Source organism: Panthera uncia, chromosome B4, assembly GCF_023721935.1.
Source record: "Panthera uncia isolate 11264 chromosome B4, Puncia_PCG_1.0, whole genome shotgun sequence".
In the NCBI taxonomy this organism is placed as follows: Eukaryota; Metazoa; Chordata; class Mammalia; order Carnivora; family Felidae; genus Panthera; species Panthera uncia.
The window spans coordinates 60566484-60582087 of record NC_064809.1 but is presented as its reverse complement, the minus strand read 5'-3'; the positions used below and the strand labels follow the sequence as shown (position 1 = coordinate 60582087).

At 40.7% G+C, this 15604-nt stretch overlaps 1 protein-coding gene across 1 annotated transcript in view; it reads right to left on the bottom strand.

The window, feature by feature from the left end:
• The window catches only part of FAR2 (fatty acyl-CoA reductase 2), a 158082-nt gene extending 143087 nt beyond the window's left edge, over positions 1–14995 (bottom strand). The window contains exon 1 of the mRNA XM_049625219.1: positions 14726–14995. The gene's annotated coding sequence lies outside the window, so the exon portion shown is untranslated. The remainder of the gene's footprint in view (positions 1–14725) is intronic.
• Positions 14996–15604: the final 609 nt, after the last annotated feature.

Here is a 15604-nt window from a genome sequence, read left to right as displayed (position 1 = left end):
GATGAATGCATGAAAGAATGAATGGCCACCTAATTAATCTTCCTGCCTTCAATTTCTCATTATTCCAGGGATCTTTCATCTTAAAGTGAGGAGGTAACTAGTGAGACATTTAGTGTGTAAGTTCAATGAAGACAGGTAGGGCCTTTATTTATCTTCCTTAATAACTGAAGATAAGCCTTTTGATTTTTGTTCCTTAAACTTTTGGTCATAAACTCATCACTCCATTAACATAGTAATTTTTTAATCCATATCTTAGACATGAGTTTGTTTTGAATTTTATACTTTGACTTTTGTGAAATAAACTAATTCATTTTATTTCACCTAACCCATTAGACAAGAAATTAGGTCAAAATATGCAGGTCAAGTAAGTGCTTTGACCCTAACCCATAGTCACATGGGCTTCAGAAGTTATTACACTGAGATGTGTTTTAACTGACTTTATGCTTAAATGTGTTAGTTCTGAGGTGTCCAAACTGTTGCTGTGTCCCCTGATTTGCAATCATTCGCAGAATTCGAGTAAATGGTACTGAGTCAATTGGATATCCAGATGGAAAATGCATTTTTATTTCTTGCATCATATAAAAAATTAATTCCAGGTGGATAGCGGATCTTAGTATGAAAGGCAAAACAATAAAGCATTTAGAAGAGAACATCTTTCTGATCTATGAGTAGGCAAAAAGCACTAACTACAGAAGAATAATACTAATAAACTGGACTCTATTAAAATTAAGAATTTGTGTTCATCAAAAGAAAAAATTAAGAGAGTGAAAAAGGAAGCCCCAGTTGGAAGAAGACATTCACAATACATATATCCAACAAGGAATTATGTCTAAAATATATAAAGTATATGCACACATAATTAAAAAGATGGACAAATGGGTGGGTAAAGACTTGAGTAATTCTCAAGGGAAGATATCCAAATGGCCAAAAAATATATAAAAAGATTCTCAGTCTTGTCAGTCGCCAAAGAAATACAAACAAATCCATGATGCTATACAACTACTCTCCCACCAAAATGGCTAAAATGAAAAGGACAGAAAATAAGAAGTGTTGATAAGGATATGAAACAATGGAATCTCTCTACTGCTTCTGGGAGTATAAAGTATACAACTAGCTTGGAAAATTCTTTGGCAGATTTCAGCAAAGTGCTCTATGTAAAGCAGTTCCATGCCCGGTATACCCAACAGAAATGTATATACATATTCAACAAAAGACATTCATAAGAATGTTCTTGGTAACACTATTGTTAAGAACCCCATAGTGGAAACTACACGTGTTCATCAGTAGTGGAACAAAACACGTACCCCAATGTGTACAGCAGTGCTATCAACAATAGCCAAATCATGGAAAGAGCCCAAATGTCCATCAACTGAAGAATGGATTAAGAAGATGTGGGGTGTGGGGTGTGTGTGTGTGTGTGTGTGTGTATAATGGAATACTACTTGGTGATCAAAAAAGAATGAAACCTTGACATTTCCAATGTGGATGGAGCTAGAGAGTATTATGCTAAGTGAAATAAGTCAGGCAGAGAATGACAAATATCATATGATTTCACACATGTGGAATTTAAGAAAGACAAAGATGAACATAGGGGAAGGGAAGAAAAAATAAGATAAAAGCAGAGGGGAAGCAAACTATAAGAGACTCTTAAATACAGAAAACAAACTGAGGTTGCTGGAGGGGGGGGGCAGATGGGGGGATGAGCTAAATGGGTGATGGGCATTAAGGAGGGCACTTGTTGGGATGAGCACTGGGTGTTATGTGTAAGTGATAAATCATTGGGTTCTACCCCTGAAGCCAATACTATGCTGTATGTTAACTAACGAGTTAAAAAAAAATAAGTTAAAAAAATAAAAAACGAAAGTATTCAGCATTTAAAAAAATAGTGAAACAAATTGAAAGTGGTATATTCACAGCATGGAGTACTATATAGCAATGAGAATGAAGAATCTATAAATTCATACAATTTGGATAATTTTATAAACATAATGCTGAATGAAGAAGCCAGACACAAAAGAATGCAGCCATTTCCCAGCATACTCTTATTGATGCTAATTGTTCAGGACTGTGGGAAGCTAAACCATTGACTGGGGCTGGTTAGGAGAGAGAAGCAGGGAATTAAAACCTATGAGAAGTTTATATTTTACGCTGAAGATCTTTACTGAAAGATTTCACAAACTCCAAAGCTGTAACTGGTTACACACTGCTCAAAGAGTAGGGACACTAAAGTTTAAAGGCAGGTACTATAACTTGTTCATCATACATCTGCAGAGCTAAACACCCTGTCTGGTACATCGCAGACTTTCCAAAATCATATGAATGTTGACTGAATGAAGGAATGAATGAATAAAATGGTCATGGGATTGGCGGTCATAAGATTTGGATACTGGTATACATTCATCCATTAAATGGATATGTGACAAGTCATTTGATGTCTTTGGGACTGGCTTTTCTTTTCTATAAAATGAGGGAATTGGACTACATATAGAGAAGGTACTTGAACATGCAACAACTTAGTATAGTAGTATACTTAGGTAAGGCAAAGCTATTTGTTGTGCCCACTCTGTACAGAAGACAAGATAGTGAGGTATGTGGCGACATTCAGTATGTCTAGGAGTTCACGGAAGTCTAAATTCAGAAAGTTTCCCGCTGTCCTACAGAAACCGAGGCCTAAATTTACCAAACGTGCAGTCCTGTGATTTGTAACACACTCCGTGGCTCTTGCATAACTGTTGCTTCAGGCAGGACCGCACGAAATAGCAGGAGGAAAAGAAGGGAGAGACAAGGTCAGAATTCTACTAGGGAGAGAGTTTTGACAAGTACAATGGCTCATCTGGATGAAAAATTAACTCTTTCAAACCATCAGAGATACCCGTGATTTGAAACTACTTCCGGAACTAAATCTTAAGGCTCTCCAAGTCTTGTGGTAAGAGAACAAGTGCCCATCTTTTAGATCTTCTGCTCATATTCAGGGCAGATAGGTCCTGAAGGTCTTGTATAAACAAAACTCAACTGAAATACGATTCAATTTAGAATGAGACAACAGTTACAGTGTAAAAGAAATGAAAATACACAGACTGACATGAAATTGATTTCATTAATGTTTACCAGGATATTATTTATATATTTGTTTCATGTGAAATTAAGTGGCAATTTCTCTTAAGTTTTTGATAAGTGGCTCTATTTTTATTAAATGAATACTGTCCATCTTGAAGATGATTTTATTACTGAAAAAAACTATGCTGTTACTACCCACACATCTTTTTTTAATGTTTATTTTTGAGAGAGAGAGAGAGTGCACATGCACGTGAGTGGGGGAGGGGCGGAGAGTGAGGGGGGGCAGAGGATCCAAAACGGGCTCCGTGCTGTCAGCACAGAGCCCGATGTCGGGCTTGAACTCATGAACCGTAAGATCATGACCTGAGCCAAAGTCGGATGCTTAACTGACTGAGCCACTCAGGCGCCCCACACATCTTTTAATTTTAAAATCCTTTCTTGAAAATAGTAAGCAAAAACCTTCAATACACGCACTCACACTGAATTGTTACACACAGCTGCTTTTGTTCAGTTTATCACATTCTTCTGGGCAGATTCTTCCAGTTTCTTGACAATATTGTGCATTGGCATATCTAATTCTTCTGCTTAAGTAGTTTCAAATATGTTGAGACCAGACACATAATTTAATGGTCTTCCTAATTTCCAACTATCCTGCCCTCAAGGATGCCAGGTTGTGTGATTTTTGTGGGATATGTCCTCTCACTGACCTGTGATAAATAAAGCATCATTTTTGTGAAATGATCTAAAATGTGCAATGTTTTCACAATGACTTTTTCTCATTTCTTGGTTCAGGAAATATTATTCTTGCCTCCTGTGGTCATCCTGTTATTCACCAGCAAATATTACTGACCCAACAACTCCTCAGCTGAGGGATAGAAGAGGCCGTAGTTTTTGTCCCTTCCACACAGATTCACAGGGAAGTGTCTGCTTTCCCTTCCTCACCTCAAATGTATGCTTCAAGGCTTTGGGACATCTCTGGAGGGGACTGGGAAGTTAAAATACCTTAAAAACAAACAAGCAAAAAAACATATGTCCAGAGGCCACAGGGAACACCTGTTGTAGGCTACAGCTTGGAAATGGTTTTGCTGGACTGCAGGAGTTAAGGATACAAACTTATCAAGGACTTTTTAAATAAATCATGACTAAAACAAGAAACGCGTGCTATTCTTAGTGTTTGATAATTATAGTAAGAACAATTTTTTTCACAGTCTACTGAATCACATTGTTGATCACACAAAAAAATATATACAGTAAAACCTTGGCTTGCGAGCATAATTTGTTCTGGAATCACTCTTGTAATCTAAAGCAGTTGTATATCAAAGCAAATTTCCCCGTAAGAAATAATGGAAACTCAGATGATTCATTCTGCAACCCAAAAAATATTCATATAAAAGTGATTACAATACTATAATATAATACAAAATATAAATAAAAATAAATTAACCTGCAGTTCCCTTTGAAAACCTTCATGGCTGGTGTGAGGAAGACGAGAGAGGAGGGTTATTGTGTAGGATGACTTTCACAATTACTAATGGAATCACTGCTATCTACTGGCCCAAATGGAATCCTTTTCTTTTCATTCAACTTTAACAAGGAAAGTATCCAATGACCAAGAATGAAGCAAAGCATTCTGAAGCTTACTCTTGTGTGGAAAAGCAAAGGACTGTCCATCGGTGCTTTGAAGTGAAAAAAATTCACTAGTGCCAGTTGTGGGCACCTTCCAACATTCTGAAAAGTCATTGATTTCTGCCAAACATGTGGCCTGAGATGAGCATGAAAGATGATTATCCACAATCGCACAGACAGAAAAAGAGAGAGAGAGAGAGAGAGAGAGAGAGAGACAGTGAGAGAGAAAAAGAGAGAGAAGAACCACCAGCTTAGTTGTGATCATGTGACATTTGGCATCATGTACTACTCGTATTGTAAGACGTCACTCACTTATCAAGATAAAATTTATTAGAAATATTTGCTTGTCTTGCGGAACACTTGCAGAACAAGTTACTTGCAAGCCAAGGTTTTACTGTAATATTCTTTGCATTGGTATAGGTGTTAAGTAAAAAAAAAAAAAAAAAAAAAAAAAAAAGCCTACTGAATGAAGATGTTACCTGAAATCAACTCTTTTTTTTTTTTAAGGTAGGCCTCTGAGTTAGTCATTATGCAATCTCCTGATCAGTGTACTTGGCAAGGAGTCCCATATTTCATATTGATTCCCACTACATACATGCACCTGGAAGGATTTCATGATAGCAATGATAACTCTAAGCACCAAGCTTCAAGAACCCTATCTTCTGGTTCTATATCCCGTGGAAGAACTTGGATCAGTTGCTCACACATTTTGTACCTGAGCTGTGCTGGTTATATATGAAGCACATAGGATGCTCATGCTAAAAATCCTGATTCAATAAAAGTAAGATGGGGACAATAAAATGTGTATTTTCGTTACCCCTAAGTTAAGACTATCACCCTTAAACCATAAATATTTGGGGCACCTAGGTGGCTTAATTGGTTGATCAACTGACTTCGCCTCAGGTCATGATCTTGCAGTTCATGAGTTCAAGCTCTGCATTGCACTCTGTGCTGCCTGAAGCCTGCTTCAGATTCTGTGTGTGTCTCTCTCTGCCCCTCCCCACTTGTACTCTGTCTCTCTCTCTCTGTCAAAAATAAACATTAAAAAAACTTAAAACCATCAATATTTACAAAAAAGATTACATAAATAAAAAATAGATTTGCTTCATTATTGAAATAAAAATTGAAGGTGACACCTTACAGTAAGTCCATGCTCATAGGTAGCAGATTTCAACAACTAATTAATATTAGAGTTAATTACCCTATCTCTTCAGGTTCTAGTTATGTCTATCTGAGTGCCCATCCTTTATCTAGCAGTTCAAATGTTTGAGTAACTCTCAAAAATGATTACCTTCAACACTATCTTCTGCTCCTCACATTGGCATGTAACATTAGCTACACTAATTACGGACAATAAATAGCACTGTCAAGACTCCAATGGCAATAATGATTGAGGAGCTTCTAGGAAATCTATTTACAAATTATAGACAATGTTTGACTCTCCTCAAAATTCCTAGGTTGAAATCTACTCTCCAGTATGATGGTCTTTGGAGGTGGGACCTCTAGGAGGTGATCAAGTTGTGAGGGTGGAATCCTCACAAATGGGATTAATATCCATATACAAGAGATGCCAGAGAACTCCCTTGTGCCTTCCACTATGTGAAGTTACAATTAAAAGATGGGCATCTATAAACAATGGAACAGGATAGGGAGCCCAGAAATAACCCATGTTTATATGGTCAATTAATCTACAACAAAAGAGGTAAAAATATACAATAGGGAAAAGATCATCTCTTTTTCTTTAAAAGAATGAAACTGAACCATTTTCTTACACCATAGACAAAAATAACCTCAAAATGGAGTAAAGACCTAATATGAGACCTGAAACCATAAAACGTCTAGAAGAAAATGTAGGCATTAATATCTTGGATATCAGCCTTAGCAACATTTTTCTGGATAGATCTCCTCAGGATGGGAAAGAATAGCAAAAAATTAAACTATTAGAACTACACAAACCAAAAACCTTGGTGCATTGAAGGAAACCATTAAAAAAAAAGCAACCTACTGAATGGGAGAAGATATTCACAAATGATATATTTAATGAGAAGTTAAGATTCAAAATATAGAAATAAATTATACGATTCAACACCAAAACAACAACAACAACAAGAACAAAAACCCAAGTAAACTCAAAAAACGGGTAGAGGACCCAAACAAATATTTTCCAAAGAAGATATATAGATCACCAACAGACATATGAAAAGATGGTCAACATCACTAATCATCAGGGAAATGCAAATGAAAACCACAAGAAATACCATCTCACACCATTCAGAATGTCTAGTATCAAAAACACAAGAAATAAAAAGAACTTTTGCACACGATTGATGCAAAAGTGCAGCCATTGCACTGGTGCAGCCACTGTGGAAAAATGTATGGCAGTTTCTCAAACAATTAAAAAGAGAAATACCATATGATCCAGCAATTCAACTACTGTTTTTTTTTTTTAATTTTTTTTTAACGTTTATTTCTTTTTGAGACAGAGAGAGACAGAGCATGAACAGGGGAGGGGCAGAGAGAGAGGGAGACACAGAATCTGAAACAGGCTCCAGGCTCTGAGCGGTCAGCACAGAGCCCGACGTGGGGCTCGAACTCACAGACCGTGAGATCATGACCTGAGCCAAAGTCGGACGCTTAACTGACCGAGCCACCCAGGCGCCCCATCAACTACTGTTTACCCAAAGAAAATGAAAACACTAATTCAACCACAAAAAAAACAACAACAACAACAACAACAACAACAACGAAATCTCGCCTTTTGTAACAATGTGGATGGACCTAGAGGATATCATGCCAAGTGAAATAAGTCAGACAGAGAAAGCCAAACTGTATGTGAAATCTAAAAAAGAAACAAACAAAAAAACAGAAAAAGACTCGTAAATACAGAGAACAACTGGTGGTTGCCAAAGGGGAGGAAGGTGGGGATGGGCAAAATAAAGGAAGGGGATTAAGAGGTACAAATTTCTAGTTACAAAATAAATAAGTCACAAGCATGAAAAGTACAGCATCAGGAATATAGCCAATAATATTGTAATAATGTTGCATGTGACAGATGGTAACTACATTTATTGTGGTAAACATTGTGTAATGTATAGACTTGTGGAATTACTATGTTGTACACCTGAAACTAATACGTTGTATTGTATGTCAACTATACTTCAATAATAAATTATTTTTAATTTTTTTTAACATTTATTCATTTTCGAGAGACAGAGAGAGAGAGAAAGAGACAGAGAGAGAGAGAGAGAGAGAGGCATGGAGCTCAATTGGGGGTGGGCAGAGAGAGAGGGAGACAGAATCCAAAGCAGGCTCCAGGCTCTGAGCTGCCAGCACAGAGCCCAAAGTGGGGCTAGAACCCACAAACCATGAGATATGACCTGAGCCAAAATCAGTTTCTTAACCAACTGAGCCACACAGGTGCCCCTAAATTTTTTTTTTTATAAAGAGAGAAAAAGGACTCCAGAGAACTCCCTTTCCCTTCCACCATGTGAGGTTACAGTGAAAAGATGGGCATCTATAAACAATGGAACAGGTTAGGGAGCCCAGACCATATTGATACAGTCAACTAATCTATGACAAAAGAGGCAAGAACATACAATGGGGGAAAGATTTGATTAATGGTGTTGGCAAAACTGGACAGCTACATGCAAAAGAATGAAACTGACCACTTTATTACACCATACACAAAAATAATCTCAAAATGGACTAAACACCTAAAGTGAGACCCAAAACCATAAAACTCCTAGAAGAAAACACAGGCAGTAATCTCTTGGATCATCTACGAACATTGGTGCAGCCACTGTGTAAAAGAGCATCTATGAACCCAGGAACTCTCCCAGACACCAAAACTGTTAGAAATAAATTTCTGTTTTTATAAACCACCCAGTCTATGGTACTTTGCTATAGCAGCCTCAGCTAACACTATCCCCTAAAATATAAAACAAATGAAAAACAAATCAATTAAAACTGTGCGATTAAAATTGTGGCCAGTGAGTTTAATAACCTAGAACCCAGGGGTTGTTGGCATTTCCTGTAAAGGGGTAGATGTATTAGGCTTTGCTGGTCACAACTACTCACTGGGTAGAACACTAAAGCTCTTAAGATAGTATGATGATAGATAGATGACACTGGCTATTTTCCAATAAAACTTTATTTACGGACACTGAAATTTGGTTTTCATATAATTTTCTCGTGCCACAGAACATTATTCTCATGATTTTTTTTCCAACCACTTAAAAATATTAAAACCATTCTTAGTTCAAGGGATACACAAAAACAGGCAGGGGCCAGATTTGGCCCTCAGGCCATAGTTTGCCCACCCCTGGGCTAGAGGACCGAATGGATGAAGGCATGGTCAGAGCCCACAGCTGTGTGAACCTGTTTATCCTGTTCTGTTCTTTTGGTTGCACTGTTCTTTGGTCATAAATTGCATTCCTGTCTCCAACCCACCACCATGCAAATGCACTGGGGAGAAGGAGAGAAGATATATGAGATTCATTGCAAAATAATTGCTCCTACAGACACCCTATGTATTCTCATTGTATTGTCCTGTAAGAGATACATTATGAACATCAAGTAAGGCCCAGACCTGCCATGGAACAAGAGAGGCCCTGTGAAGTCCTCCCCACTACCTATGTTTAAGGTTCCTCCTGTGTAAATCTAGACTTGACAGAACATACTTCAGGGAGGTCTGAAAATAGAAATGAAATCATGAAAGTAGAAATTTAAATCAATCAATCAGTCAATAAATTAAAGCTTCTTTTTAATCAGACTGTAAAACTTGCTTATGAATATCTCTTTATCTCTTATCCATAGAGCAGAATGGTTTCATCATCAACTTACAGCCTGTTAACAGAGTCCATTCTAGTCTCCCACTTTCTTCCAGCTGAGGGGCATGAAAGGGATGAGAGAAGTTGATGGTGAATAGAGGGATGTAAATGTTAAAAGGTTTAATCTATTAATATAGGGCAGCATTTCCCAAAGCACGTTATGCTAAATGCTGACTCTGTCAGATGTTCTAACAAAAAAGCATTTTGAGGTCAAATAAGTTTAGGAAATGTGACATAAAATACCCCTTCTTTCTTGATTCTTAATGCGCTAATTAGTAAATTAAAGGCTCTGAGGATTCCTGCAATAAGACAGTTTACCTAGGTTAAATCAGTGTTTCTCAAATTTAAATGACCAGGAAAGCTTTTTTTTTCTTCACTTAACTGTTATTAATATCCCAAAACACTAATGATCCACAGACTACATTTTGGGAAACACCAATATAAACAAGGGGGAAGATGGAAAGGTTTTCAGAATTATGAATTATGTTTTAGAACCAATCACTTTGGTAAGGATTAGACTTTTCTCTCCTTATTTTTGTCATGGTAGGAAATGGCCCCGTGTTCCATTCATGTGCTCAAACCAGCAAAACAGGAGCCATATTTGTTGCTGCAGTAACTTTTTAAGAAATGATACAATATGTGATGGCTTAAAAATAAGCCCTACAGTAGAAATGATAGTATAAAAAGCAAAAGTATCTCCCTCCTCTCTCTCACTTCTACCCCAGTAGCTGGTATATTTCCCAGAGGTACTAAGCAAGGTTACCAGCTTTCACTTCATTTTTCAGTTCTTCTAGCAACTCTAAGTCATATGTCCATGAGTCTACTGGTTTGGATTACAAACATCCAGCAGCATCTACTGAAATAATTCATTCTCCCACTTCTTTCTGCCTCACGCACCTCTCATATCCAATCTATCAGCAAGCTGTATCAATTCTACCTTCAGAATAGATCTCAAGTCTGCCCACTTCTCTCTACCTTCTCCGTCAGTACTGTTTATGGCACTCTGCCCTAACTGGTCTTCCTTCTTCCAATTCTTTTTCTTTCTTGTCCTTTGTCCATATTGTACCCATAAAGATATCTTAAAGTGTAAATTACATAGTCTCTGACTTCAAAGTCTTCATGGCTTCCCACCAAAATAAAATTCAAAATCAATGTCAAGATCTGTGAGGTTTTCCATGATCAAGCTCTTGCCTACCTCACCATACTCCTGTCCAGCTTCACAGCAATTTCTCCCCAAACTCCAGCCATGCTTCCTTTCTGTTCCCTGAATACTTCCAGCCTTTTCCTCTCCTTGCAGCCTTCCCATTGCTACTTCCTCTGCCCAGATTGCTTTTCCTTCCTTTACTTTATTCCCAAGCCAATCCCTATGCTTCTTTCAAGTATCAATTTAAGTCTTTCATCGTCTAACAGACCTTTCCAGAACACCAAGTCTGAGCCAGCCTGTTTTGTTTTTTTTTTAATAGCACTCTGTTCTTCTTCATACTACTTCCAACAATTTGTTATTATGTTTCCTTTTTTAAATGTCTATAAGTTATACAAGATGTCTGCTTTATTCAACACTAAATACAGAAAAATTGACCCTGTGTCTGGTCACAGAGGAGGCTTAATAATTATTTATTACATGAATGAAGCCAACCACTGGAAAGTTCCCTTACAGTTTTATCTCCTGCCTTTTCCTTACATAAAACTTTAGCTCCATCCAGATTTTCATTTTGTGCACACCAATCAGCCAGAAGACTCCTTCGTTCACCTCTGGAGCAGAGCTTTAAGGAACATCTCATGTAACCTTCCTCTTAAGCTTCACTAATGCATTTTACTCTTGGGAACTCACTGCACTTACTATCTGCACCATTCATTTGGTGTCTACTCTTCTATTGCCTTGTAACAACTCACCTACTACTGTTAATTAACACCTTATATTGACATATTTTGTCTTGCCAATGATGTCGTGTCTATCGAGTATAGGACCTAGTACTAAAGCTAAAGTACACAGCATGACTCTGCACAGAGTAGTTGTATGAAAGGAGTCTCCAACCACCCCATTTAGTGCCCCCATTTTAAGACTTTGATATGGGGATTTGACTCATTTCCTTTCACTGTTTTCTTCCTCAACACTTTGGTGTGTGTTGTCATCATACTGGGAATGAAAGCTGGGGTAAAGAGAAGATCTGAGATGAGAGAAGTAGTTAAGGGAGGAGAGTGAGGACAGAGAACTTGCCAAAAGTTTCTCAGTTTCTTCCCTCGTGTTAAAGGAGGTGAAGGACTGGGTGTACTTTAAACTGCTAGGCTATGTCCTAGAGTATTTTAAAAATGACTTGTTCGAGATTTGAAAATGTGGATTTTTAGAACTTAAGTGTCAATCATTGACTCAGTTACACATTGTTAAATTTTTGGATGGATTAGACTCAAACATCATATTTAATTCAGGAAGTATCTTTGGAATCCAAGAAGTTATTCTGCACTTTTACTTGTCAATTCCAATCTTGTCCAAATAATGGTTTTTAAGGAACATTTAAAATACTGAATACCTTAGCTACTTTTTATTTTTCCCCACTAAAATATAAGGATTATTATAAAAGTCCTGCAACGTTTTTAATGTACTTAATCAACTTTCCTCAAGCTACTTCTGAAACAAGGAGTAGAAGTCAAGCCTTTGTTAGTATAAAATTGTTCAAGGGAAGCAGATGCTTTTACAATTATTACCTCTTCACCTAGTGTATCTTCAGAACTACTTTTTAAGAGGAAGAGTAGCAGATATTGCCTGCTATCTTTATTCAATCAGTAAGGAAACTGCGCATGAGGAAGAGGGGCTGAACGATACAGGTACATAGCAGCTAAAGTCCAAGTTTGTGTTGGAGAATTCACCTGAAATGTAGGATTACTATGACATAACTTATGCAGTAAATTCTAGAACAGGATTGTTATGCTGGGATCAGGGCTGGCCACAGAATTTGCAGGATATATAGTATAAAATGAAAATTTGGAGCTCCTTGTTTGAAAATTATTAAGAGAGCTGACAGTGACAGCAGAACTTTAAAACTAGTGCGGGGCCCTTCTGAGTTCAGAGCCCCGTGTGACTGAGCGGTTTGTTTCCATGAAGCTGGCCCTGCCCAAAGTCTGTGAATGGCTAACATCTGGTTGGGTATCAAGGAGGCTGTGAACTCCTGAAACCATAGGCAGAATTCCGTGTTAATGTGCATATGTTTGTGTTTCATACCCCATAGCTTTTTATCAGATTCTCAAAGTGCTCTGTTAACAAAAGCATTAAGAATGCCTCTTCAGGAGTAAAAAAAAAAAAAAAAAAAAAAAAAAAAAAAAAAAAAAAAAAATGTTCTCACAGAGCCCAGAGTGTCAGGGAACACCATGCTCCTGGTCACTGTTCATGATCCTTCTGGAGACTGTGCTTGTGAATGAGTGAGTTTTCATGGCTGCACTGGAGTTAAGAGAAAAACAAAGAATTCTTAAGGCTGCCCAGATGTTGCCAGACATACACTCAAAATACATCTTCAGATGACAGGAAAGCAAATGGTGAGATGTTCAAGACGACCATATTCTTCATAAACCCCAACATGATACCCAAACCTGAGCTATTTCATTGATTTTTCACCTGTTTAAAGAAAGCTTCTCCCTCTTCTGTAATTAGATGTCATGTCCCTCCTTTAAATAAAGGAGAAATGCTTCATGGTAAGATTTACCAACTTATGGTGATTTATATTACCTATATTTTATGGATAATTACAACCCAATGTTAGAAACTGGGGTAAGGTAGGAATTTGTTAATAAGGCGGGTGCAGGAAATGCCCTCAAAACAGAAAAAGAGTCCTATAAAGAAGACCAGAGTCCTGGGAAAACACTACAGATGAAATATTTCAACACCTGAGTCTGGCTGGTAAAACCCCACGGCCATCTACCGGAAGTCTCGTGCACAAAGATCCCTAAATGCGGGTTTTGCTGAAAAACCTGCTCTTGCAATTCGAGTGGCTGACTTAAAATTTTATTTAGTCCCTTGGCCGTTTCAGACTAAACGTGCTCTTTAGCCAAATCATATAAATGGAGGTAGAGAGATGAATAATTGAAACCACAGGGTAATTCTCAAATTTCTTTTCCCACAGTGTCAAACTTCTCTTGATGCAGCATCTAGAAGAAGAAAAGTACGAGTAACTTAAGTTTCCTGGTCAGTCAGCTGTCCCCACTCTGCCTTTGCTCACGGTACAATGGGGCACACATGACTCAACCAGCCGCTAAAGCCCTCGCATATCCTTGGAGGACCTGGTAGCTCACACGAGGTATCTCATCCATCAAAGAGTAACTGTTCATAATCCTACCCAACCCAAAAGGTGAAAGAGTAGGAAGCTGGTAGATAGATGGGATGCTTTCCTACGGTTTCTAGGACTAAGCTGGTTAATCCTTTTAATTGAATGAAATTGCCCCGAGGGTTCTCTTCCTCGCCAGAGATGTGAGTAGCCTTCCCAGCCTTCCCGCAAGCCATCTACTCCAGTTGGAGTCTCCTGGTACCTGCTCTGCTCCCCTGCTCTTTCCAAGACGCGCAGGCCACAGGGAGAGGAGGCAAACTTCCAACAGCGGCAGACCCCACCCTAGACGCCCCTGAGCACTTCGGCCTGGGGCTCCCGGCCTCGGCGAGGCGGGAGTGGGAATGAGAGTGAGAGTGAGAGTGAGAGTGGGAGTGGGAGGGTCCGGACGCGCGGCCAGGGATGGGGCTCAGGGCGAGCGAGCACGCGCTGCAGGGTCGGGAAGCGCGCCGGCTGTCTGCCGCGCCCGAAGGACCGCGAGCAGGGAGCAGTTCCACACGTGGCCTGGAGTCACCGCGCTCTCTTCAGGAATAGCCCCAGGGGCCAAGGAGGCCGCCGCCAGACCGGGCCAGGCGCCTCTCTCCCTCCATCCTGGCTGCCGGGCGCGGCTCCCAGGTTAACCCTCTCGGGCCCTGCCTGGCCCGCCGCCGCTGCCACCCTTTGCGCGCTCCACCTCGGCGGGCAGTAAGCGCCGGCTGACGGCGGGGGGGTGGCGGTTGCCAGGGGGCAGAGCCTCCCAAACCTCTTCCTCCGTCCTCCGGGCCGCACGCCCACCCTCCCTCGGGGCCCTTAGGGATCCACACCCCCCCCCCCCAGCCCGCGCCTGCCCCCGGGGCTGCCCCCAGCCCGGCGTGGCCTCCGCGGCGTGGGCTCGGCGAGCGCTGGGCTGCGACCCCGGCGTACCTGCTCCTCCGACGCGGTGGGGTTCAACTAGTGGTCCTGTAAATCCCAGTCCTTCCCCGAGGCCCCGGCAGGTACTCCCGCCGCAGGGAGAGCGCTCTCCTCGTTGGGCTCCCAAACGTGACACTCTGTATATCCGGCTCGGAGACTGGGTGTGGGGCGGGAGGAAACCACCCTCCCTCCGACCTTCCCGGTTGCAGCCGCGGCCTCCGCGTGGGGCGCGGTAGCGGCGGCAGCCAGAGCCCGGGGCGGGAGGAGGGCGCGCGGCTGGCGAGGGCCTTTACAGGCCTCCGGGAGACGGCATCTTGCGCGCAGGCCCGCCCCGCGGCTTCCATTCATTCAGCACCCAGCACAGCCGCTCGCTATTACTCCCGGGCTTTTTTTTTTTTTTTTTCCTCCTTCATTTTTTTTTCTTTAATCTGTGGGTGAGGGTAAAGGGAGCTAGAAAGGCGCCCCTCTCTGGTCTGCAAAAGAAGAGCTCCCACACCTTGAGAAAGAAAGAGGAGGAGGGAAGGAGGGGGGAAAAGAGAGACCCAGAAAGTCTAAGGTTTTGGTCTGAACGCTTGGAGGACACACCTTTCCCCATCCACCCTAGTAGAAAAAGACAGACTCAAATCCGAGTTCACTGAGGTTCTGGGTACCACACACTCCGTGGGAGGGATGTTCTTGTATCTGCTCCAGACTCTGCGGAGGCGCCCTGCAATGACCGACCAGCGCAGTGTCCTAAAAATCCAGGAGGGGTGGAGGCACGCTTTACTCATACCCAGGGTTTGGAGGGCAGACATCAGGCTCTGCCTGCGTAGGGCGCGAGTGGGAGTGGGCAGGTGGAGAGGAGACTAGAAAGGACCCGAGATGCGGGCTGCGGGAACAGCTGTGCGCCAG